The sequence below is a fragment of the Plectropomus leopardus genome, chromosome 2 (assembly GCF_008729295.1).
Source record: "Plectropomus leopardus isolate mb chromosome 2, YSFRI_Pleo_2.0, whole genome shotgun sequence".
In the NCBI taxonomy this organism is placed as follows: Eukaryota; Metazoa; Chordata; class Actinopteri; order Perciformes; family Serranidae; genus Plectropomus; species Plectropomus leopardus.
The window spans coordinates 31,132,536-31,158,053 of record NC_056464.1 but is presented as its reverse complement, the minus strand read 5'-3'; the positions used below and the strand labels follow the sequence as shown (position 1 = coordinate 31,158,053).

Sequence of the window (25,518 nt, the reverse complement as noted above, 5' to 3'; positions counted from 1 at the left end):
ACATAAGAAATCTGTTACACTATGACATCAAACTTTAACTGGAACAGAGCAAACTGTTTAAAAGAGATAATTTGTTGTGTAAAGCCTGAGTTTTTTGCCTACATGGAATACTTCTACATGAATTTACCTCATTATTAAAAACTTAGGCCACTTTTAATATGAATATCTGACACTGTCACACTTTATATTCAAAATACAGACATAATAAGTCTTCTTAAATTAATTTTGTCTTTGTCAGAAAATAGTGAAAAACAAGGTAATTTCTAAAAATGTCTTGTTTCATCAGTCCAAAACCCCAAAATATTCATGAAAGTATCAACAGAAACATGCAGCAAATCATGTCGTACGAGAAGGTAGAATCAGCAAATATTTCACATTCTTGCTTGAAAAATGATTTAAATGATGGAAGAATCAGAGAAACAAATAGCTGTGGACGGATTTTCTGTTACTCATCTGCTCACCTCTCTGCTCCTGAAGAACAGGATCAGAGTATCAACAGAAGCTGAAACAGAAGCTGAGTTATCTAAGGTATGCGCTTGCCCTTGAATATCCAAAATCTTCCCGACGAATGAGTATACGAGATTCCATCTCGGGTGAATCACGCCAAAAAAATCCTATCTGACGTCAAGAACAGAAAAGCCAACCAAAAAAAGTGCTTCAAAAACAAACACTAATGCTTCTAAAATACACAGCCTGTCTTAGGACTTTGGTGGTAATGATTGATGGTCTTTATGGTCGCTCTGAAGCCTGAATCAATGTCAAGTTTTTGGGACATGATGGGCAATAATTAAAGGGCAGAAAGTCTTACAAAGCACAGCCTGAGGCAGCTGAACTGCGATGGTGAAAATAACATGATTTCACAAAACCAGAAAGAGGTTTGTTGAGGACAACGGCATGTAAAGCAGTGAAGAAGGCCCCACAATTCCCGTCAATCAAAGAGGCAAAACTTTCAGCCTCAAATGCTAAATCTAATTAGGAGAGCGTGCAACAATAGGAATGAGAGAGTGGGTTCAAAATAATGAAAGACAAATGCGCTCAATTCTCTACACCTGGATGTCGGTGATTCTACCAGAGAACCTGCCAACATATCCATCTGGAGTTTTTCAGGGCATTAAAGGCTCAACACCTGCAATTTAATGAACACGCTGCAGGAAACAGCATAACTATTCTGAAACCATATGGATGTTTAAAATCTTCAACATGCCAATGCAATGTTTTTGTTCCTGAGTCTAAAATCACGCTGTGCTAATTATTGCCAATTAAACCGAGCCATCCAGCATCAAACGAAAACACTTCTCTAGAAACCAGCTCCAACCAGTCACCTACAGGCAAAACTCTCACAGCGATACCGGTTTGTGGGGAGAAACGAGCGCAATGACGTTGAGTGATAAAAAAACACAAAGAGCAGGCTTTGCAACTGAAAGCTTAGCGAGGAAGAGAGGAGGTCATAAAACAGTGGGCATAAAAAACAGGCTGTAAAGAACAACAGTGAAGAAAGAGACAGGTGTAAATCAAGAGAAGAGGAGCTCAGATGCTCTCAGGACGGCAATAACCGGCTCTGAGAGTGCTGGTGCGACTGGAAGAACCTGCCCCTGGGTCACAGCACAACAGGTACAGACTTGTTTAAGGGAGCTCAGAGTGGAAAGAAAACATTCAGCTCGGTGTCAAAACTGTGACATGAGCACAAGAGGAAGAAAACTATTTTCTCATTTCTTTTCAGGGAACTATAGTGGGTTTTCTGCTCGCCACAAATCTCTGTGGAATGGGTGGTTTTCTCATTTTTGTGCATTCATTATGGGGCTGATTTCCATGTAATTGTTGTTCTTTTGTTGCTCTGGCTGTTTTCCAGCGGACTCACCATACATCTTGCCCTCATCTGACAGGATGATTTTCCTCCTGCCGCAGGGAGGGTAGATGGCGAGGGCCTCCTGGAAGCTCTGCTCGATGTCCGGGCTCCACACGCCCTCGGCGTCCCCGTCGATGGTCTTGTCCTCATTATCGTCCAGCCCATCTTCTGGGCTACCGTTGGCGCTCCACTCGTTGGACGCAATGGTGGCGGCTCCCCCTGGGCCCGACCCCGAGCCCCAAAATCAAAGGATCTGTAGGAGACCTGTGAAATAAAGATACAAGTTGGTTAATGTTAGAGCTGTCAGTGTTAATGTGTTAATTGTGATGCAATTAAGGTCCGTATATAACGCGTCTTTCATATTAATCTTGTTAATCACCAGCTGACATTCCTGTTTTTAAGAGGCTCTACCTGGCTGAGTTTTAAAGCTAGAATGATGATACTGATATCATATTAAACTAGAAGACCCGGGGACCAAACCATGTCATACTAGCATTGCAGAAAAGGGGCTAAATAATGTTCAAAATTTAGGCTAGATTTTGACAATAGAAAAATGTCATGATATCTGAATGAAAATAGCTTCTATGGTACCCATGAGTCTCTCCTTTACAGACATGCCTACTCTATGCTAGTCCCATGCAGTGTTTTGCTGTCACCTGATTCCTAGTCAAGACAATCCTGTAAGAATCGCTTTACCTTCTCAAAACGGACTGCTTATGAACTGTTTTGAAGTACAAAATAATGGGAAAAAAATGTATCGTTCAGCAGTCCTAGTTATATTGATTTGTACTGTACAACTTTAGCAAAGTGTTAGTCATCTTAAAGGAGAACGTATGAGATGTCTGCACACAGTTCCCAACATGGAGGTGGCTGAGCTGGCAGCTAGCAGCTAACACTGCTAACACTGCTAACAACATAAGGTGCTAAACAGCAGATAAAGTGCTGACTGAGCTGACCGTGTTAACAGGGGAGAATCAGGGGCGATAGGCGCTACAGTATGTATCCACAACAATGCTGTCCCAATATTAGCAGTATCTACCATATAAGTGCAGTAAAAAGTGGTGGTCTGCCAATGTGTATGTTTTATGTCATCCCAAAGGCCGACACTGTAGTGTCACACGTTGCGGCCGTTGCGCCGCTTTTCATTCCACACTGCTGTTATGCTGTCTTTAAACACACTAGGAGCTGCATAATGCTGCTGTTTTTTTTTTGGTCCTGTGTAAAAATGCAAAGAAGGTATAAAGAAGGGACTTCGTAGTGGCCCAATAGCATAACCTCTGTGTAAAAAAGGCTACAGAGGTAGCATGACTTCATTCTTTGTGCAGGACGCCATCTCTCCACAATATCTTCACACAGCAAATTGTTGTTTACTGCTGTATTAACGCTTTAAATGTCAGGTACTAAACCATTAATCATAATTAGAATCAGAATCAGAATAGCCTTTATTGTCATCAACAAAGTGCAGCGGCCGCTGGTTCGATTCCGGCCTCAGCCCTTTGCTGCATGTCGCCCCCTCTCTCTCTCTCTCTCTCTCTCTCTCTCTCTCTCCCCCTTTCATGCTCAAACTGTCCTGTCCGTTAAAGGGAAATAAAAGCCCAAAGAATAATCTTTTTTTTAAAAAAGTACACAAAACATGAAACCGAAAGAGTCTGAAACAAAGATGATTTCGCCCTTAACCGAAACAGCAGGTAAAAGGATTTCTTATTATGAACACATCCCATGACACCAAATCAACAATGACTTCACAAATATCGTCTGTGCAGCCAAAGACTGATTTAGCTTACGTGCTACAGAGCTCCATTGTTGTCTAACAGCATTTAAAACACATCAGTGAGCCACATCGTTGCGGTCTGTGTCATATTCGGTAATCATGAGCATGGGCACTGTGAGTCAATCCAACACACACTATCCTGGTGATGTAAATAATTACATCACCATCACCATCAAATCTATATTAATCCACAGCTGCAAATAGTTCCCTACAAATTTACTCTTATTTGTTAAAAACTACAGCATCCAGCTTTTCTAGGAAATCACAGTCTTATTCAAGAATGAAACTTTATATTTGTGACCCATTTTTAAGGATTTATGTTCTGAGTAGGAATGAATGGGCTTGGGTCTGAGAGCCACAGACAGAGTTGGAAAGTTTGTTCTCTTCATGGAATTTGCTGCCAGTAACAAAAATCACAAACCCTGTCCTTTAATTTTTTTTTTTTTGTTTATCTGATGGGAGAAACAATCATCCCCCAGTACCAAGTGTGATGTAATCAACCATAATTTCATATTTTAAATAAGTAAACTTCTTTTCTTAAACCACAATACAGTACACAATACAGCTTTGCAATGCTAGAAAAGTCAGTAAATATGATGCTATTTTTAACTGGAGAAATGAATACAAAATATTGATTAAATTTGCTCTAATGGCAAAAGTCAGAAATGCAGGTCATGTGATGCCAACTGGTAAACAAATCCATTACTATGAAGCAAACTTCCTGTCCTACAACATTCAAAACACACTCTTTCATTACATCTATCACACTGTATAATTACACGCCATCATTTGTCCTATCAACATATTATTTTTGTGACATTTGCAATAGGGGGAACTCAGCCAGAGTATGTGGAAGCCTGAAAAACACTTTCTGGTGTTTGTACTATTAAGGAAGTTTCATGAATCCTGGAAAAAAAAGTTCTCTGGATACATCTAAAGCCATTTCACCCTCATCTTAAAGGAATACCTCACCCCTGAATGATACTGAGTATATAAATTACTTATCAAGTGTTCCTAGAATTTGTGAAAAAAACTTTTTTCGCGTGCCTCCACTGTAATCAAAGGATTCAAAAAAAGGCGAACACTCTGAACTCAGAGGGGTCCACATTTAACTACAGCAAAACTATATCAAAACATCAGTTTACTAATTCTCACACAACTCGCACAGTATAATCCAAGTGTCATTTATCCAGTCATGTGTTCAGTACCTCCCAAAAACATAAACTGCGTAATGTCATGAACGTACAAGTAGTGCGCTTTCACTGTTGATGCAAAAGTGTTTTAAATACTTTAGCAAAAATGAATGTGTGTGACAGTTTGTAAATAGATGTTTTGAGAAAGTTTTACTGTTGTAAAACATGGACCCCAATTATTTCAATTTATCAAGATTTTTCCCCACATTTTTGGATAATTTGTTCACTGTGGAAGAAAAATAAAGTATTCTTCCTGAATTCAGTGTAACAGTGTGAGGATTTAATATTCAAACGGTCATTTTGGGGTTGAAGTATTCCTTTAAAACACTGAACGATGATAACAAGCAAGCAAGCAGATCAGCACAATGAACATTTTTGAATTTAAGATGCAACACTACTAATATTCATTGACACAATTCAACTTAATGCCTACTTGGATCAGTATAATAGAGGAGAACATGGATTTAATTAAATTAAATTATGTCCACAACCTAATTAACGGCTTTCATACTGTGTGAACTTAATCCCCGCTAAATGTGTCGACTGTTTTCTTAAGAAATTTACATAAAGTGAATTATGTGTGTGGTTGCAGAGGAGGCCAGAGCTGTGTGAGTTCATGTAAAGTATAATGAGACTCCAATGAGGAAATGTCATCCATCTATAGGTCACCAATTTGGCTTTCTTTGACATTTTCTTTATTGCAGTCGTTAAATTTGTATGAATAAACAAAGCTAACCGTAATTATTACTATAATTTCCTCAATTTTATTTCTCTGAAATGGCCAAATGAATTCAAGATATTCCATAAAGCAAAGTTTAAAGACCTCACTAATCAGCGCTGGCCTCAAAGAATTCTTGTGGTCTGGGAACTGTGTCCCAGTGTGGTTGGCTTATGGCTGACTGCAGGCGAAGATCTTAAGTATTTTTCAAGCTGCCTTTTCAGCATCGTATTGTTTCTGAGATGGAAGTCTATGAGATGGAAGTCTATGAGGTAACCACCGTGCTCCCAGGATGCTTGTGTTTCTGCTTTAGCATTTCTGCAGATGCTAACAAAAATAAAATACAACGGATAAATACAGAGAGGTATATTATATTGCCATTTAGAGTTTATACGATGTTGAATGTTAAAAGAGTGTGTTACATTATCTGTTTTCAGCTGGGTTTTCCCCCATAATAAGCCAGATTTGAACTCTTTTATGAGCTTTTGCACAGTCAGGGAGTCAAACATTAACTGTATTATTTCTGCAACATAAAAATCAACCAAGAAATTGAGTTTCTGTCTTGAAATGTGATTTGTACCTCTAACTTTATTTGGGAAAATAATATCACACTTATTAAAATGTCAACACAAATCAGTGAAACTCTTATTCTCAAGGCCGTGTAAGTCTGTGTGATTCTTCAGGGTATACAAAACTTTAAACCCAAGTAATTGTTTTGTTTTATCTGGATATATTCACGATGACGATGATAATCCTGAAATCTAGCCTTCTCTGCTCTGTTTATTGCTCAGTATTTCGAAAGATTCACACTTTGTAATCAATGCAAGAACCACAAACTGGTGAAAAAGTAGAGGTGGAGGATCAGTGAAGCTTCTTTTCTCTTCCCATCATCACATAACAGGAATTTAAAAAGATCAAAAGCATGTAGATCAGTTATACAGTGGTTTTGCACTAGGATTGGGTATTGTTTGGGATTTTATTGATACCGGTGCTACTTTTAAAATGGTACCAGTGCGTAAACAGTGCCTGATCCAATACTTTAAATATTTTAAAGAAGCCCTACATGGTTAATGACATTAAATAATGGCTTTGTTTTTTTTTTTTATTGCAAAGGCAAATTAACAGTTACAGTATACTGTTTAAAGCATGCTTAAATGCATTTATGGATAAATACAAATCATTAGTAGCAAATTCACCTTATAAAAAGAAACCCAAACCCGACAACAATAATTTCACAGTAAATGACAGTTACAGCACTACTGACAGCAAAATAAAATTTGATTTAGGATCTGTATTTATCTCCCTACGTCAGGAGCGACTCAGCAGAAAGACATTTCTCTAATGTCTGTTTCGGAGCAGCAACAGGAATCACTACAAGACAACAGATGGTCCACCTTAACAGTCCAGCTTAAAGGAGCCTGGGAGGTTAATTTTGCTTGTGAAACTACGATGCACACGCTGCACTGCAACTGTTAACTTCGAACTCTGTGCTCCGCTCACTGCAGCTTCACCGTCAGCATCACACACATGCTCGCTCTATCTTTCTTGCACCTAAATCTGCACTATGATTCTTTCTGGTAGGTACTGGTCGTGGGTTTCGGTACTGTACCAGCACCGGGGAAAGGTCTGACTGAACCCATCATACTGCATTCAGGTAAACACTCTGGCGTGTTTGTATTTCTTTAGACCAATCACAGTCATCCTGGGTGGTGCTGAACACAGGACGCTGTGAAGGTGCCCTGGCAAAATAGTGTAGGGAAGGAAACTGTTTATGTGGAGCATTTAGGGGAGTCGAGCCCTGACATCAGATTGATTAAATCTCTTCTAAAGCTGCATCGTTTAATCAATTAATTGATTAGTTGTCAGCAGTTTAATTAATCATCAACTAATTTGATGAATGATTAATTAGTTTGAGCACTTTCTTAAGACGTCCAGATTCTCTGATTCCAGCTTCTTAAATGTTCACATTTTCTGGCTCTTTACTCCTTTACGACAGGAAACTGTAAATATTTGGGTTGCGGACATCTGAGGATGTCATCTTGTGCTTTAAGAAACACTGATCAACACTTTTCACAATTTTCTGACACTTTATAGACCGAACAACTAACTGATTTATCAAGAATATAACCAACAGATTAATGGACAATGAAAATAACCGTTACTTACAGCCCTAATCCTTACAGGAAATATACATAAAACACATAAATCATTAAAAGACGTTTTACTGTGTAAGTTAATAGTTAATAGTTTCACAGTGTGGAGATAGGTCTGGCTTTTGGAAACTAGTTTCACATAGCGACAGGGATTTTGAAAAAGGTTTCATGCAGATATTGGAATAGGAGGATTATTCCATCTGAAATATGCAGCCAATGGCAGTCTCGCTTCCACGGTCAACATCCTCTCAGACAGACTGGTTATACAGTGATTCTGCAGTGATATTCAACCACACTCCACATAAACCATGAGATTCATGGACGTCACTGCACACCAACCAGAGTTTGACAAATATCCACTAGTGAAGCTGCTAATTTTAGCAGTGAGGGTATTGGTTATGGCGGACCCTTTTCAACAGGGTCATGGTGTTAAAACTCAACACTGAAACTGAGCACTCATCAGCAGCTCAAGTGATCCATGTCAGTGCTCACAGATCACATGGCTGGATCGCTCCCAGTGACTGCTAACAACATACGACTGGAGATAGGATTAGTTTAATCCTACTCTGTACTTTTACTGATACTTAATAATAAAAAAACACAATTTCTGAGACAAAAACACAGAACAAAGAGAAATGTGGATATACGAGTAAATAAGTCCATTATCTGTAAGCGCTTTTCCTATTCAGGGTCACCAGGGGGGCTGGAGCCAAATGCAGCTGACATGATGCAAAGGTGGGATTCACCCTGGACAGGTCGCCAGAGTGTCACACGGCTCACGCATAGATAAATAAATAAAGCATAAATAAAGAGAATCAGAGGTGCAATCACTGGTCAAATTTTGCTAAAAAAAAGCCAAAAGACTCTGGTTCCGGCCTCACAAAGCTGAGAATTTTCTGCCTTTATTAATAATTATTATAATAATAATAAAATACTTCTATTAAAAAGTGCTTTAGAGTCTAAAATACAGAGCTCTAAAAAGTGATTTTAGAGAAAGTTTTACCTTTCTCTATCTAGTCTCCTCTTACAGTTAAGTCGTTGTGTTTCCTGAGTTGACTGAAAAAATAGTTTAAATTAGGACAGCAACTAATGATTATTTTCATTAGCGATTATTCTGCCTATTATTATTATGTCTTCAAATGTTTTGTTTCATTCAACCAACAGGCTGAAACACAAAACAACTCACTTTAGCTGGAACCAGCATATATTTGCCATTTTTTTTCTTAAAAAATTACTAAAATTATAATTCAGTTATCAAAATACCTGCAAATAATTCTCGACCAATGATTTAAGCTTCTGTCACCCGAGGTTAGGCTGGGGGAGTAAATTCTGCTTGGTGTTTATTACATTTATTGTAATTTTTTTTTGCAGTGAAAAATTCAATTATGAAGATCTATTAAAAAAAAAAGTTTAAATATGTCAGCTTCGACTCTGGAAAACTGTGATGAACATTTTTTCCCATGACACACACACACCAGTCTTGACGTTACCCATAATGGTTTTCCTTATTTCATTGCCTGCCCCTTAAATACTAATTTCTCTCTCAGCCTCAAGTGTGTGTGTCCTTGTGAGAAAGTGTCTTTCAGACAGCCCAAATTATTTCATTGATGAATGCACAGGTGCTTTTCGGGCAGTGGAGCCGGGGCAATAATCACAGACTGGTGGCACAGTGAGAGAGGGGCGGCCGCTCTTTTGTTTATATCCAATTATAGCAGAGAAAACACTGCGAACCTCCTCCGCACTGCGAGCTGTGAAGAGCACTAAGCGGCGTTCAGCGTAACACGCAGATCAGGCGACCTCGATGGAGCTCTGAGTGCTCGCAGGAGTGTGTTCAAGTGAGGTGCTGCGAAAAGAGAAGCTCTTCACTGAGAGAGGGGCCTGAATTCCAGACATGTCCTTATTAAGAAAGGGCTGCGAGTGCTCACTGTTTCTCCTCCTGCCTCCCTTGTGTCAACCCAACGCCCTCCCTCCCTCCTCTGCCACCCCCCCACCCCCCCTCCACCCAGAGCTCAGAACGTCTCTACCCAAATAAGGACAGGAGACCAGGGGATGCGTGTGTATGGGAGGAGTGGGTGGATGGTGGGTTGGTTGGTTGGTTAGAGAGCAGAGGGGGGAAATGGGGGTGTGTGTGTGTGGGGTGGGGGTGTTGTCCAATTTAGGCGTCCACTTTGGGGTCTGGAAAACAGTGGGATTGTTCCAGCTGGAATGCAACATCAGCAGTGAACACGCTCAGAGCTCAGACGAGAGGCAGGGCATTGTCAGTGGAGCCATTTTTCAATACATCCTCTAGTGGAGTCACAAGATCTCAAATCTGGACAATAGTCGTGACTTTGTGATGAAAGTCAGCGGTTAATTAAGTTACAAGGACAGTTTTATGGGCTCTAATGCAACAGCTAGTTTTGCTCAAGATGGTTTTGGGATTCGGTTTCCCAGCATGATTTACTGCCAGTACGTCAAAAGCTGTTTGATTTAACACATTGGTTTCGTTAGAACAGCTGTTATAAACACAGTGTATTGTCCCTTTGAGTCAAGTTTGGGTGTGAAACAACGCAGTAATGACTCACACAAGAAAATAAACTGCAGATACACAGAGCCACACACATGAACAGATACAGTACAAATACAAAAAGACAGTTAGCGATTCATTTGAAATCAATGTGATCTTGCAGAAATGCATGAAATGACCACGACCTTTGAACACCACATCACGTGGTGGCTGCACGTGAAAAATGTGTGAAAAAATATGTGTTTTCATTTAAAACAACTGTGCTTGAAAGGTATATGACATATATACTATATACTTCATAAAGTGACCTAAGTACGCCACACAAAATACTTAAACATAATGTTCAGTTAAAATTTGTCTTCGTTGACTATGTGTTTCACACGAGACACAAACGGTAGTCACTTGCTGACAAACCTCTTTCACGTAAGTCATGTCAGACCGTCGGTCAGCGCCCTAGTTTTGGTGGTGTGTCCGATAACATTTGCCTTCATTGGCCCTTGATAGCTTTTTTTGGCCCAATTCAGCATGTTGGGACGGTGCCAGAGACCGTTGGTGAGAGAAATCACTCTGATCGTAAAGAGGGTGTTTGTTTAAAACAAACATGTTATATTAGGTAAGATTATTTTTTTAACCACTGAGCTCTTCACTAGTTTGGTTCGTAATCATTTGCCTTATTGTCTGCAGGCTAGGATAATTATACTTCGTTCTTTCAACATCAGGGTGTGTTGTTGTGTCCTAAATGGCTAACTAACATCTTGAATTTGTCCTGTCAGTCTTCCGTTTTCCGTTTTTGAATGACAATCTACTGCTGGTATGGGGAGTAATTTTCTCTCTCTTACAGGTGCAGAACATAAGTGCTAGTTGGCCGTTGGCTGTAATCTTTCTGGAGTGTTCTTGTGCAACTTTTCGGCCTACATACCGGAATCTCTTTTCCTTACAATTGATAAGACACAAATATTTTCACTGCAACACAGATAGAGCACATATCTTAGTAAACATATTTTTTTTAGTTAAAAGCAAATTATCAAACAATCCTAAAAAGCCAGGCTTTTTTTTTTGACTATTTGAGAGGGCATCATTATCTTTTGATTTTAAATATTCCAATGCTTGAATAAGATCTTTTTTAGGTGCGTGTGCAGCGCTTTTTTTGCAGACTCTCTGTTAATATTGATTGCCCAGCAGTCTCTTTGGGTGCTGCAGGACACAATATTAGGACTATTATCCTATTAATGGAAATTCACTACATTCAACCTATTGTTTTGGTTTTTTGTAAAAAATCATAATCCACGATAAAATGGTATATTGCAACTTCCCTACCTGGAACTGTTTTCATAATTTGTTCGTCGTTTAAGTCTTTTTTTTTTTTTAGTTTCCCCGACTGTGAAGGTTTCCCTAACCCTGCTCTTTTTTTTGTTACAAAACAGAAAAAACTTGGGCTGATGGTCAAACAAAAAAAGAAACCTTAATTAAATAAATTAGCTCTTTGGAAATTGGGATAAGAACTTTATTTTCTGATATTTTATAAAACCAAACATGTAATGGATTAATTGAGAAAATAATCTCCAGATTAACAGATAATGAAAACAATTGTTAGCTGCAGGTCTAGTTCAGAGCACAAACCTTCAGACTGCTACCAGATGGGAGAGTTTGTCGAGGGATCTGAATGACACACTGCTCTCACATTTAACACAAAAATCAGGGACACACCTCCCCTCCTGCTCTCTGGGAGTCGGGCCATGAAACCAACATGCTACAGAATTCCAACGTGCAGCAGGAATAACGCTGCAAAGCTATGTGCCTCGCACGTTCATTCAAACGCCACCATTCATGCACCACAATCCCTCTTTCCTATTTTCCCAGCTCTGCACGCAGCGATCACATTGCAGTCTGTTTTCAGCAATCGGCTTATCTCTCAGCTCCGACTCCATCCATGAACCGACTGGAGTTTATTGGCAGCGCACTGCGTTTCCTTTTTTTCCTCCTAGACAGGGTTGTGTGCAGTGAAATGTCCCAATGAATTCCAGTAATTCTACTGAGTCACTCTGAGGCTGCTGGGTCACACAGAGGAAAGCTGTCGGTATAACCTAAATCAGGAAAGGGATTCCATCGCAGGCATTTGTTTAAGTGTGCCACAGAGAGTAGGAAATCCCTGACAAACACCTACAGGCAGGAAAACAAAAACAGCCTGTGTGTACAAGGATGGCATGACATTCAAGAGTCAACACAATAACACTGATTCACTCGGAGGGAGCTGAATTTCTTTTTCACATTGCCAGATTTTATCCTCAATTTTATCTTCCACTGAACATGAGCTCATCTTGGTGCTCTCAGATGCACCGACCAGATGGGTTTCTACTTACGCAGTGGAATTCAAAAGACTAGTGGGGCAAGACCTTGACTCAAAATTACTCTGTCATGTCTCGATATTTTTATGGCCTGGTGGCAACATCTCTCCTCCAGTGTACTAGTGAGAAAGGAACATTCGTTGACGTTTAAGACCAAACAGGATGGATCATAGAAATATATCCAGAGACTAAACATCCCACCGTGAGAGCCGTGCGAGCCCACTGAGCTAGGACAGTATGAGTATGAAAAACAAGAGTCAGGCACATAATGTTTACAGTGATTGACTTGTAAGTTCATAGTTCTATGCTTCTGCTGTTGATTTCACACTCAAGTTATTTATTTCATTCTTAGAAGTGTTGCCCAACCTTAAGTGTGGTTTCTCAAACAGAAACTAACTCCTCCTTGTGTGCAAAACTACAGTCAGAGATACTTTTGTTTTAATGATGTCAAGAGACGGCCTGCATAACAAAATGGCCTTTTTGATGGTACTCAGTAAAAATGCTGTAAATACCAAAAGGCAACACAAAAACAAATACAGACAAAGAAGTTGGTGCAGAAAAACACCTAGTGCTTTTTGCATTGTGCGGCACAGGAGGATCTTCAAATGACAACAACTACAAGAAGCCACCACGTTTATGCGCCTGGTCCACTGGATTGTGTAGACTCATAACTGGAGCTTGATGTTAAACAGAAAACTGATAGAAACATTAAAAGGCACTAGAGACATAATGTGACCCATGTTGGCATTGAAGGTAAATTTTCTCACTTCAAAACCAGCTGTCATGGAGCATCTTGTCTTTGTTTTACTGCACGTCCATACCCAAAACAAAGTAGCACACTACCTGATAGGTGGCAACATTTTAAAAGGTAAACATATTTTAAGATGAGGTGGGCAACGGTCCATTGATCTGGGTCAATGTATCGATTCAATGATTAACAATCCACTATCGTCAATGAATTGTGAAAACACTGATCCATTGCATCATCTGTAAGATATGCCTTTATTTTGAAATTCCCATGGCATTATTATCTGTGTCAGATAGCAGTAAAGATAAGGGCAAGCAGCCAAGAAAAAGAAGATGACGATATATACTTTTCTCTTGGGAATAAATCAACAGCATAAAATATTTTGGATTTTGGAGAGAAGATGAGTCAAGAGACAGAGCGCATGCCATATGCAAAAAGTGCCGTCACGGGATAAAATTCTCCAGAAACAACAAACCTGACTGGGCATCTCACTCTGCTAATGTGTTGCTCTCGCTATGGCAACATTAGCCGCTCTGTTTCAACAAAGTTAGGCTGAAAAGCCAAAATGCAACCATGCTTATCTCTTGCGAGATGCAGTGAATAAAACTAATGGTGAGTGAGAAAAAAGTAAAAATAATACATGCAAATTGTTAAGCTATGAGTATAGGAAATATCCACCGCACTAGGCTAATGGTTGACTGGAAAAAACAAGTGTTTTGTGTCTATGAACCTTAAAAGTTATTTTCTGGATTAACTTTACAGTTTGGTAAATGTTGTTTAGCCATGTTAGTATTACTTCAAATGGCAGGACCCTGAATTGAAACATATCCCAGCAACATTAGGATATCAGCAAATATCGTATCGTATGGAATTGTTGTCAAAAGAATTGATATAATATTGTATAGTAATGAAACTAGTGATTTATATCTCTGTTTAACAGGTTTTTTAGGTAATCAGATAACAGACTTTTATTTGATTAATCAGAATCAGTAGAATCTAACACTATTATCCATCAAATACATGCTTAATTGTGTATTAGTTTTGGTGCCATTGCCAATAAAAGCACAATAACAGAAAATAGAAACTCGATTATCGATAAAACGTGCTACCTTAAACCTGTTTTAGAAGATTCTTTCCTCTCCTTTTAGCTCAGTTTTGGTCTCCACCATCTCCTGGGGAAAAAATCTAACTCTTTAGCTGCTAAATGCTCCACTATGTTCAAAAGCTAGTTGCTAACGGTGTCTATCTGCCTTTTTGTTACTTGGCAGGATGGGTTAGGTTGAGATACAATGGGCTTATCAAAGGTTTTTGCTAAAAAAAAAAAAAAACTGTTGAGAGGATTCAGACTGAATCAGACCAGTAAATTTATAGGTCATAAACCCAAAGCAATAAGCTGAAAGACCCCAAAATGCTCCATAAAGCTGAGGCAGTTATTATCTCTGGGTTCATAACTACATAATACATGGTTAAAATACAAAATGCTTATTACAGCAGCTTTAAGATAAAAATTAAAAGTTCTGCACTGGTTTTGATTTATATAAATATTTTATATTATTCCTTGTAATCACAGTAAATTTTTGGTCTTATCACACACAAATACTACATGAAAATGAGCCTCCCACTCTTGTCTGTAAATCTGTACAGCCCCGTTACCATGACTCAGTTCTATTGACTCATGTCCCGAAGCAGATTGTTAACAGATTCCCTTCAAATCTGTCTCTTCCGTCGTCGAGCCATCAGGCCTGCTGTGTTTGTCTCACCATCACATGCCCACTGGCATAATGTATGTACAGTATGTACCTCCGTCTGTTTGTTGACCAATACACTACAGGATTTGTTCCTGTCTTTAAAAATGCAGCCTTTGTTTAGCGGCTGCTCGAGTCGGGACACTTGTTGGCAGAGAACAGACCCCTGCTGGCAGCCCGAAGCCCCCCTGCTTAGCTGAGAGTTAAACACACCTCCACTGAACTTAACATTTACACACAGTAACAAATCCACAGCCGAAAACTCCTCCACACGTCTTGTTAATATTGAGGGACGCTCACAGATGTCACAGTGAGACCCCCCCCCCAACACACACACACACACACACACAGACACACAAACACACGCTTGACAGGGGAAACAACAGGACTTGGTGGCAGAAGGAGCAGCTGCTCTCTAAGGTCAGATTACAGATAAAGAAAACATTTTAGGTTGCAGGCCAGGAAAGCTGCTCTCTGACAAGAACTGGAGACTCTGCTTTATTTCTCCTGACACACAGAAACGCACACAGATACACACAAATTACTCCTCCACCTTAGAAATTAAAGGTGATGAGCTGGCATTAGTGTCGGCCAGTCTGCTCAAAGTTTGCAGCCGACACTAGACTCATGAAAGCATGAGCACCATCTCCCAAAAAAAAAAAAAAAAATCAGAGTCACCACCCTCCCCTCTCCTTCCAGTGTCTGTGTTTGGCCCTAATAAATTCTCTCCAGCTCCTCCAATAACTTCCTCCTACTTCCTATCTGGCACGGCGCTCAGGAAACAATCAGAGCTGAGAGTGAGAGGAGGGCTGGACGGCCAACAGCTCACACGGCAAGAAGGCAGAACGAGAGGCAGAGGGAAAAGTTGAGACACACACACATGAACACACACCACATGCTCCCCTTGTCAAGTCAAACATTTGCAGTTTGATACCAGCTGCATGCCCAAGAAAAACAATAATGTTCAGAGTAACGTCCTGCACGCAAGAATGAAAATGTGTGAAAGCGATCCGAGCTGGAAGAATCAGACGGGCATTTTTAGAACATTTTACACCACCAAAGTCGCCGCAACTGATTCTTATTTGTTGTTTTCTTGTAAACCAATCTCACCGCGTGGAAACACTCGCTCTGAGGTAAGAGGAGGTTACTGCTTTCCTAAATGAGTCACTGAGAGGCGGATAAGTGAGTATCACACGTCGAGCCGGAGCTGAAAACATAAGGCCTGATTCATTCATTCATTGTTCGGTTTTAACGTTGCTGGCTATGTGGTCCACCTTGACTTGTCACACTTTGAGAGAATTAAGCCTGAATCCAGCTGAAGAGGGAAAGACTGACAAACCGGAGCGACTGCGCCAGATTGCTTTTCTTTTCCTTTTTTTTTTTTTTTACAGCCTGAATCAGCATTTTAATCGGAAATTTTCCAGAGAACGCAGCGAAGAAGCCATTCTAGCCTGAATTGGTCATTTTGTGGTGAGGGGAGCGGTTAGAAGCCATAATCTGTGAAACCTTTAAGACATGCATAACTTTGCAGCAGAATGCACCAGTCAATAACTCAGCTAACCATATAAATCGTGGAACAAGGCATTAAAAGCAGCCGTGGCTTTGATCAGGGACATTTAGAGGGGATTTTCACAGGGAAAAACTAAGATTAGACATTAAAAAAAGACTAAACCAGACAGGAAAGTTGCTGCATTTAATGTATAGTACTGTGCAAAGTTTTAGGCCACCTCAGACTTCATTATTTTAACAAGGTTAAAGTGATCATACATATTCATTTCTCAGTAGTGTCTTTACAGGGTTGGTACAGAAAGGGGGATGTCAAATTGAAGCACTTTCAAGTACTTTTTCAAGTATTCAATTTTATTGCATCAATTACTCAGCTATTTCTTTTAACCCTAATTCATATGTTCTAAAAAGCACCCCAAGTGTTTGTAAATGCTCTTTGTTCATATAATTTGTGCATAAAATTTTATGTATGTAATTATAATTTTATTTTCTACAACTACAAATAATTTCGATACATTTACAAACCTGCATTTCTTGTTGAGCTTTGTCTAAAAGTTTTAAGTATAATTTACAAGCACACAATAAGTGATCATCATTTAAAAACAAATGAATTCCAGTTCTTAAACTTCTGAATGCCAAATTCAAGGACTTCAAGCACCTTAAACGAACTCTGTCTTTACTAAAATACAACCAGACCATACAGGAAATATGTATATAATATTAAAAACGCAAATATTTCAGAATAAAATGACTTCAACAGGCTAAAGTTGGAAGCATCTTAAATGACCTCTCAGCTCGTCTTGAACTCTCTTTGGCAGACAATTTAAGATTTACAATACTAATCCTCTGGTGTATTTACACCACGCCGCATTCAAGATGTGCAGAAAGCTCAGTACTGACTGTTTGAGCTAGCTTTTGTTATGGTTGTACCTTTCCATGTTTCACACTAAATATGGACCTCAGTCTGAAGAAGCCATTTGTTCTGACTTTTTTGGTATTTTAGTACATATTCTCTGTATTCTTTGTTTGTGTGTTAATAAAGAGACTGAGAAATAAATACATCCTCATTGCAGCTTTGCATAAACAACAAATCTACGGCGGCCTTAGACTTTTGCACAGTAGGCCTGACCATCCTTAAAATCTCTCGTGTTTTTATATTAGGAGCAACAAAAACTCTGCTGCAGGAGGAGATCACCCCCCAACCAAAAACACTCTGAGCAAAGGGATTAAAGGGGTTTCACATGAGTGCCCTTGGGTCACTGGAGCTCCGGTGCGACACACAGGCCTCACAAACACACACACACGTCTGTGAAACACCAGACGGGCTCAGTGAGCCTCATGTTATCTATAATGGAGGCTGGAGGAGCCACAGATGCTGGCACAGACATTTCTTTTCTGAGCTCTTCCTCTTTAGAGTACATTTATGTGGAACATCACTCCCAACAGTTGGTCGCCAGAGAAAGAACAACTAAAACGTTTAGCAACTTGGGGACAACTGACACAAAGACTACACTGTTCTAGTCCACTCCCCGGCTCCTCCCCTCTGTGGTCCGAATAGGAGGCCAGAAAGCTTATCTGTTAAAACCTCATGGTTTGGAGGATATGTAAACATGTGCAGCGCATTAACGTGAATGCAATGTTGATAAATTGTGTTGCAGAGGGTTTTAAGAGTGAAGTTAAGACATATTTGATTGACATTTTGCTGTAATAAATAGCTCAAAGCAAAATATGCTCCTCATTGACACTACTGAACTCTTGGACCCGACCGTTGTGAGTTAGACTGGATATTGTATTCCAGATTGTCATTAATGCCCTTTCTGCTGAGAGCTGCAGGCTTTTCTCTCTAAGGCCCTCTGTGTGCTCACCACGCAGACATAAGTGGTATTTGTTCAGATTCTGGGTTGACAGAGGGGCAAGTGTCCACCATTTGGACGAGCACTTGTGGGGATGGTGCTAAAAAGCGACCAACGTCTGCACAAATGGGCAAAAGCTCATTAGCCGTTCCTCTGTGGGTTTGACACAAACGGGTGAAGCTGCCGCTGACAAACGGTCCACAGACCCAAGTAAACACTGACAGAGCAAAGAAAGGACGCAATTTGGCGCTGAAATACCGACAGTGTCTCTGATTAAAGCCTCCAGAGATAACTGTTTTGTTTGCATATGTAATTCTGAATTTACTGTTGACTGCACCATGTAATGGCAATAGAACAATGAAAAAAAAACTCGGTTAGCCTAGCTTTTTTTCTGCAATTCTGCTTGGCCCTGGGTACGATCTCCAGGGAAAAATAAAGGATCGATTTACGGCACAAAAGGAGGCGTGTCAATCATTGCGCAACATAAGCAGGAAAAGGACTGCGCTGTTTGTTTTCGCAGGTCCACACTAGCTATCAGCAGCAAAGGAGTCATTCTGCAGTGAACCAGTGATTTTGCAGTTGTCATTACTGTCCACAGTAGCAGTGGACTGATTGATTTATAGGTCGATCTGTTTGTAACGTTAGTATAGTGTCACATTATATGAGCAATTATTACAACATGAATGTTGTCGCTGTTAGGTAAAAATGCTGCCACATCGCTTAAATCTTGCAACCGTCTTATGTAAAATCTCTACCCTGCAGTCGAGCCTACGTTTCGGCTGAATAATTTCTCCAAGCAAGTAAATGTGGTTAATCCATGACGGAGTCCATAGCAGCGTTGCAGAAACTATCGCTGTCTTTCATTTTTAAAACAAATAAAACATAACCATCTAAAATAATGACACTGTTACCTCATGTCTTCAGTGAACAGTTTTTTTCTTATCTCTTCAATATTGTGTGTGTTGATGATGTTGTGTAGTGTCAGTCGCTCATCTGTGGATAGCTGCTAAGCTCTGAGGAAAACGGAAAGTGATCCCACTAATCTTCGCAACAGTGGCGTCAACAATAATACTCGAGGTGGGGGGGGGCAGAGTTGAAAAGCTGAAAACTTAACGCTTTCCACTTTAAATTTAAAAAAAAATCAAAGACACCACAGAGAGGATAACAGATTTTTTTTCACCCTCATGAAGAGAACACATGCTCATTAACTCTTCCTTCCAATAAACGCCCCGAGGAACACAGCTGGGGAGTAAAAAGAGAGAAAACAGCCACTTTAAAGGGATATTACCCCAAGTAATCTAATTGACCTCCATGACATGGGCGAAGCTGTAAAACTTTCCCTTCGTATTTAACTCACACACAGCGTACATGCTAAATTCACAACGGCTGAGAAACATAAAGTGCGTTCAAGGAAGAAAAAAAAAGACCACATTGTGCATTAGGAGGCCTGATGCATTCGTGCTGCATGAAAACAATGAAAGGGAATCTGTCGGAGCAGCAGAATGCTTAATCCTTTCCAGATTTACCCATCAGCATCAAAATCTATTATTAGGCATCTTGGCGTGTCTCATTCACCAAGGACACATTGTTTGGTTGTACTGGTTGCTCGTTTCGTTTCAGAACATCACTTCCACATGTTGATAGAAAGCAGTTCTTGAAAAGGGGCTCAAACTGTGGATTTGGCCTCTCAACCGTGACCTAACATGACCAACAGGAACAGAGAGATATCTGATCATCCTCTTTATCAGTGTTGCATCAAAAAGGTTGTGGCATGAACTCGAACTGCATGCCTTCAAAGACCACAGGCCGTATTTACGCTCCCAGGCATATGGATCAAAGACAGCCATGAAAACTGTTCCCTCAATGTGCAACTTTGTATCCCTACAAACGTGGGGAAAATATTTCAAAAAATGGAAATTGAACAGTGAAAACGTTGCCTTTCTTAAGTTGCAGTAAAAAGCAAACAGCAAGAGACAGACAGCAGCCAAACAGAAACATTAACAGGTTATTCTGCCTTCTGTGATTAACCTGACAGACTGCATTCTGTTGTTCAGTCAAACCTGTTTACTGCCACTGATTTAAACTCTGTAGCTCATTTCACTGAACAAATGCTAGCATGTCATGTCTTTTTTTACATTTTCTAATCAGCCAAAACATTTAGCTCCACCACACAAAAAAAAGTTCACCCGAACCCGAACTAACAACACAGACATGAAGCAGGTGTAGCCTGAGGTGGCACGCACATAATTATACAATTAGCTCGCATACATATCCATGCATCTCAAATCCTCACCTATGAATTATGTACTTAGTGGGACTTTGCAGAGTATCATCACATGCTCTGTTTGTTGGCATGAAAGAAAGAAGTAAAAGGAATGAAAGAGAGAAAGAAAGGCAGAGAAAACACATGAGATGTGATAGATAGATAGATATCAAATATCTGTTTACATGCTAAACAAAAGTTTTTGTGAATAAATACAAATCAAGATAATATTCATCAACACAAAGGGAAATTGTGTTTTGTGCCATAATCAACTTCTTTTTACAAAATCTTTACCACAGACAATATCTATTTTTTTTTTTTTTTTGCTCTTACAGCCCAAAGCCTGTCACTTTTTTATGGCTTCAGAATTGCATAAAGTGGGAGTTTTTCTTGTAAATATCTTGATTTTGTTTAATCAACTACTAAACTAATATAAAATGTTTTGCATTTCTTAATACTGGAAAAATGGCAATGATGTAACAAAAATCCTCTTAGGTATGCACACGCATTGTTCCAAACTGATACAATATATTTGTCATTTGTTTATATATTTGTAAACTGGCTATGGTCTTTACTTTATATTATATATATTGTGTTTATCATGTTTTATAAAGTTTTGTTTGCTTATTTGAAGCTGTTGGTAAACTATTATTCAAAAACGGGTGTAATTTTATTCATGTGTTTCTTGTTAAACATGTCTTCTTATTTTTTGAATAAAATTAAATAAAATGTTAATAAAAATATATGTTTAAAATCTCACTATGAGCAGACAAAAACTAAAGAGAAAGTAGGCTATGAAGCTAAAACTTGGTTGAGACTTATTATTCCAAAACTGTATTTCTTTGTCTATTTTTGTATTTATTTCTGCTTCTTTGTCCTATAAATTAATGTATACTGGTGAACCAACACGAGAGCTTCCCTCCATTTAACTCTGCTGACAAATCAAGAAGTTGTCCTACCTTAGAGATGCAGAGGTCCAAACCAGACTGAAGTTGTGTATTCCTCCAAATCGTTTTTGTTTGTCTCTCTCTCTGTGCCTGTAGGTAAAACTGTCGGATTCCACTTGACGAACAACCCTTAAAGAGTTGGATGATCCAGGTGTGAACTGTGCGAGACAGAAAACAAACATATTGGCTCCACCGTCTCTGCTGTCAAAAGACAAGCTTTGTGTTTCTTTCTTTTTTTTTTTTGTAATAGTGTGTGTCAATGAGCGGGGCTACCGGTGGAAATATGATTGCACAGAGGCTGTCAAAGATATCCCCACACACTGGGAAAGTCAAACACAATAGACTATCAATCTGCAAATGTTTTCTTCCCTCCCAACGCAGGGAGCTCCGCGGAAAAATGTAAAAAATGACAATGATCTGAAAACTTCACCGAGACAAGCGGCATGAAAAAACTCACCCAGAAAAAAGGGCTCTAAACAGAAAGAGGGAACATTAGTGGAGAACTTACCTTTTTTTTTATTATTCTGGTTGTCACCTTCTTCTCAATGAGAGCAGCTGGTCACTTTAGATAGTTTCTTATAATTTGGCGCCTTGTTGTTTTCCGTAATATTTCTCAGAGGTTTGACAGTATAAGTGGAATGTTAAGTATGACTTTGGTATGAAATCAACGCACTACACTGGAAAACGAAGGGGGAGGGAAAAAGACTTGCAAGGAGGAGCCAGTGGTGCGCGTCAATCAACAGGCTGGGGGGGCAGTGACTTCACTTTAGGCCCCGCCCACCAAAACTGCACACTGAGCTGCAGCTTCCTGCTCTAAAACCAGCCTCACAATAACACACACACACACACACACCACTGAGTCCCTGCCTAGGTTTAGGAAATAATTAAATGCATCAACTGAGGTACTTATAAGCATTCATTATATTTAATGAAATGCGGATACTTTCATTAAATATAATTTTAATGGTGGGATATAATCAGATCTTTTCTTAAAGGAACAGTTCACCCCAGTAGACCTAGAACTATTGGAACTGGGTGGCAAAAGGGGAAAAAAAAAGGGAAAAACAGGGGGGAAACAAATTTTTTAAAAAAAGAGAGAGAATGTATTGTACATGTATTTTACAGAAATTATTACCCTGTTACTCAAGATTATCTACAGACCTTGTTGTGAGCAGTTTCATGTTCGATCTACTTAAAAAAAAAAAAACAAACTTAAAATTAATGGGAATGCACTCAAAAAGTAAAAGTACAAAAATTATTAGAATCAAAATAAAAAGAACCCATTATGCAGACTGACCCATTTCAGAGTTGCGTTATATTAAATATTGATTGCGTGTAAAGGGGGAGCTGATTTTAACAAATGTATATGCTGCTGTTTTGTCTAAAATAATACATCATGATTCAACTGTTGATTAAGTTTTGTATTGCTCATTTGAATCTGTAAAGTAGTAATGTTATCAAATTAAATAAAGGAGGTAAAAAGTACAATATCATAAACACTCAAGTAAAATACAAATACCTCAAAAGTGTACAGAAGTACAGTAGTGTAGTAAATGCACTAAGGTGCTTCCCATCACTGCACTTATATAGAAGTACTTATATTCTTTACTTAAATAACGTAGTAACACTACAGTGTAATGGAATTTTTCCAACCTTAAAGTTATTTAGATAAGAAAAAGGGTCAAAATCAGACAGTAAAGGGTTATCTGGAGGACAGATACTAATTAGTTTATATGAGTTTATTTGCAAAATAGGGAACATTTTTGATATTTTTTAGTTAGTGCTTTGCTGTGGGTCAAAATTTCAGTAATTTCTTATTAAATACAAGAGGAGATACCTCAGTTATCAGGTATAAAAACTCTTTCATCCCTCAGCACATAAGGTGGTTTGGAAATGAGGAGTGGTGCTGCACGGATCTGAATGCACTCTATGTTTGAACTCGTCTTTGATACGAACTTTATGTCTGTTTCTGCAAGGTGTACTTTTATGTGGCAGCCTGCATTAGGAATATCTCAGTGGAACCAATTCAGTAATCTTGAATCATTAAGATGAAATATTTTAATAGCTGAATACTCTGAAAGGGATCACCTGTCATAGAGGTGACTCAACTTTGTTACGCAAGTACAATGTTATGATAGGTATTTTTCTCAAGTCAAATTTAACGTTCACTCCCAAAACTGTGTCCGTATGACTGCGTACTGAGTTTACTGCAGGATAGATGAATAAGATTAGATAAACAGTAGCTTAACAGTAAGTTATTTACCAAATTAAATTTTAAAAAGCAATAAATAAAAACAAATCAGCCAATCACACTTTATCAGACTGCTCTTAAAATACCATATAAATGTACAATAGTTGTAGACAATACTTGTTTTCACCAAATAATAATAAAAAAAATCAAAAAAACCCTGAGCCTAGTTATGATTTTCATCTTCTCTGTCAGAGGTTGGGAATTCATGGGGAAAATCCTTCAATGTGTGAATGTGTATTTCACTATAAACAATAAGTTCAACATTTGTCCATCCAGCAACAGCTCCTTCTGTTGGTCATCTTTATGGTTGCAACATCTCAACAGTATTTATCTATCAACCACTGAGAGTCTAAACTGCTGTTTATGCAGACGGTGTAAAAAATGACTCATTCATAGACGTACTCATTGTATTAGCATTTAAGAATGTCAACAGCAGTCTTGGCAGTTGTTTAGCTGGAACTCACGTAACAAAGAGACAATGGGGGAAGAAGAACTCACCTTGCAGCATCTGTCCAGAAGAGCTGCCAGCTTCAGGCTTCATTTAATCTGCGAGTTTGGACAACTGCCTGAGCAGGTTCAGGCAGAATACACACCTCTCACTTACTCTCAGGGCCCTCGCCTCAAACAGGTTTTTCATCTGGAGTTGAGCTCAGAAAACTAGAGCGTGGGTGTCTCTGAAAACCTGCAACTAGAAGAAGTCTCTCTGATTATCTGGCAACTAGCAGGAGACGACACTGTCAAAAACATATTTTATAACTCTTCTGATAGATAAACAAATCCTGCGGGACAGGGCTTTAAAGATGGATTGGTGGTGATTTGCTAACTTAGTACAGGAGCACTGAGTATGTGCAAAATGCACAAACTTCTTTTGTTTCAGGGTTATTTTTGTCTTAATTTGATAGTGGCAGACATACAGATATAATGTGCAAGGGGAAGACAGAAAAAACAAACAAAACAATTTAAAAAAAGAAAAAAAACTCATGGGAATCAAACTGGTCCCCAAAGTCCCCAAATCCATTAATTTATTGTGTTTTATTGCCATATTTAAGCATTTGGGGGCCACAGACACTAAAAAGTTACCAAGTGAGAAAAAAAAGAAAAGGCTGACAAACATGTATTTATTAAATAAAGTTTGACTTTATAAAATTAGTTAGTTTTGTTTATTGCATTTTTTTTTGTCAGGAACTGTGTAGAAAAACATTATTCGCAGACAAGGAGAAGAGATATACCATTAGCTGCAAGCTAATTTCCATCTGCAGAGCCTGGACAGGGAGACACAAACACTAATACAACTAATTAAATTAATACAATTACTAAAAATACAACAAAGGCAGTGTTCAGAAAAAATAAATAAATTTTGCAAAATGTTAAAACCAAGACACACATAATAGAACATACCACAGGAGCTAAAATCCGACCCAATAATCTGAGATGAGGAGAGAAAAACATCACGTTCACACCAGATACTAAAACTGAAAGACACTCCTATTCCAAAACATTACACGTCTTTGTATGTTAGTCTAACAGTGTATAATAACATGAATTTATGAGTCAATGTCACTAAAATATGAATAGTGTGGTGTGTAAGACAGCTGTCATAAGACTTAAAACCTGTTGTCCTTTAAATAAAAGTACTTTTCTCATTCTTTTAAAGCTGTCAGCTATTTTGTAGG

At 38.9% G+C, this 25,518-nt stretch overlaps 1 pseudogene; it reads right to left on the bottom strand.

Annotated features, from left to right (window-relative positions):
* The window catches only part of LOC121959422, a 43,240-nt pseudogene extending 20,974 nt beyond the window's left edge, over positions 1-22,266 (bottom strand).
* Between the last annotated feature and the right edge of the window lie 3,252 nt (positions 22,267-25,518).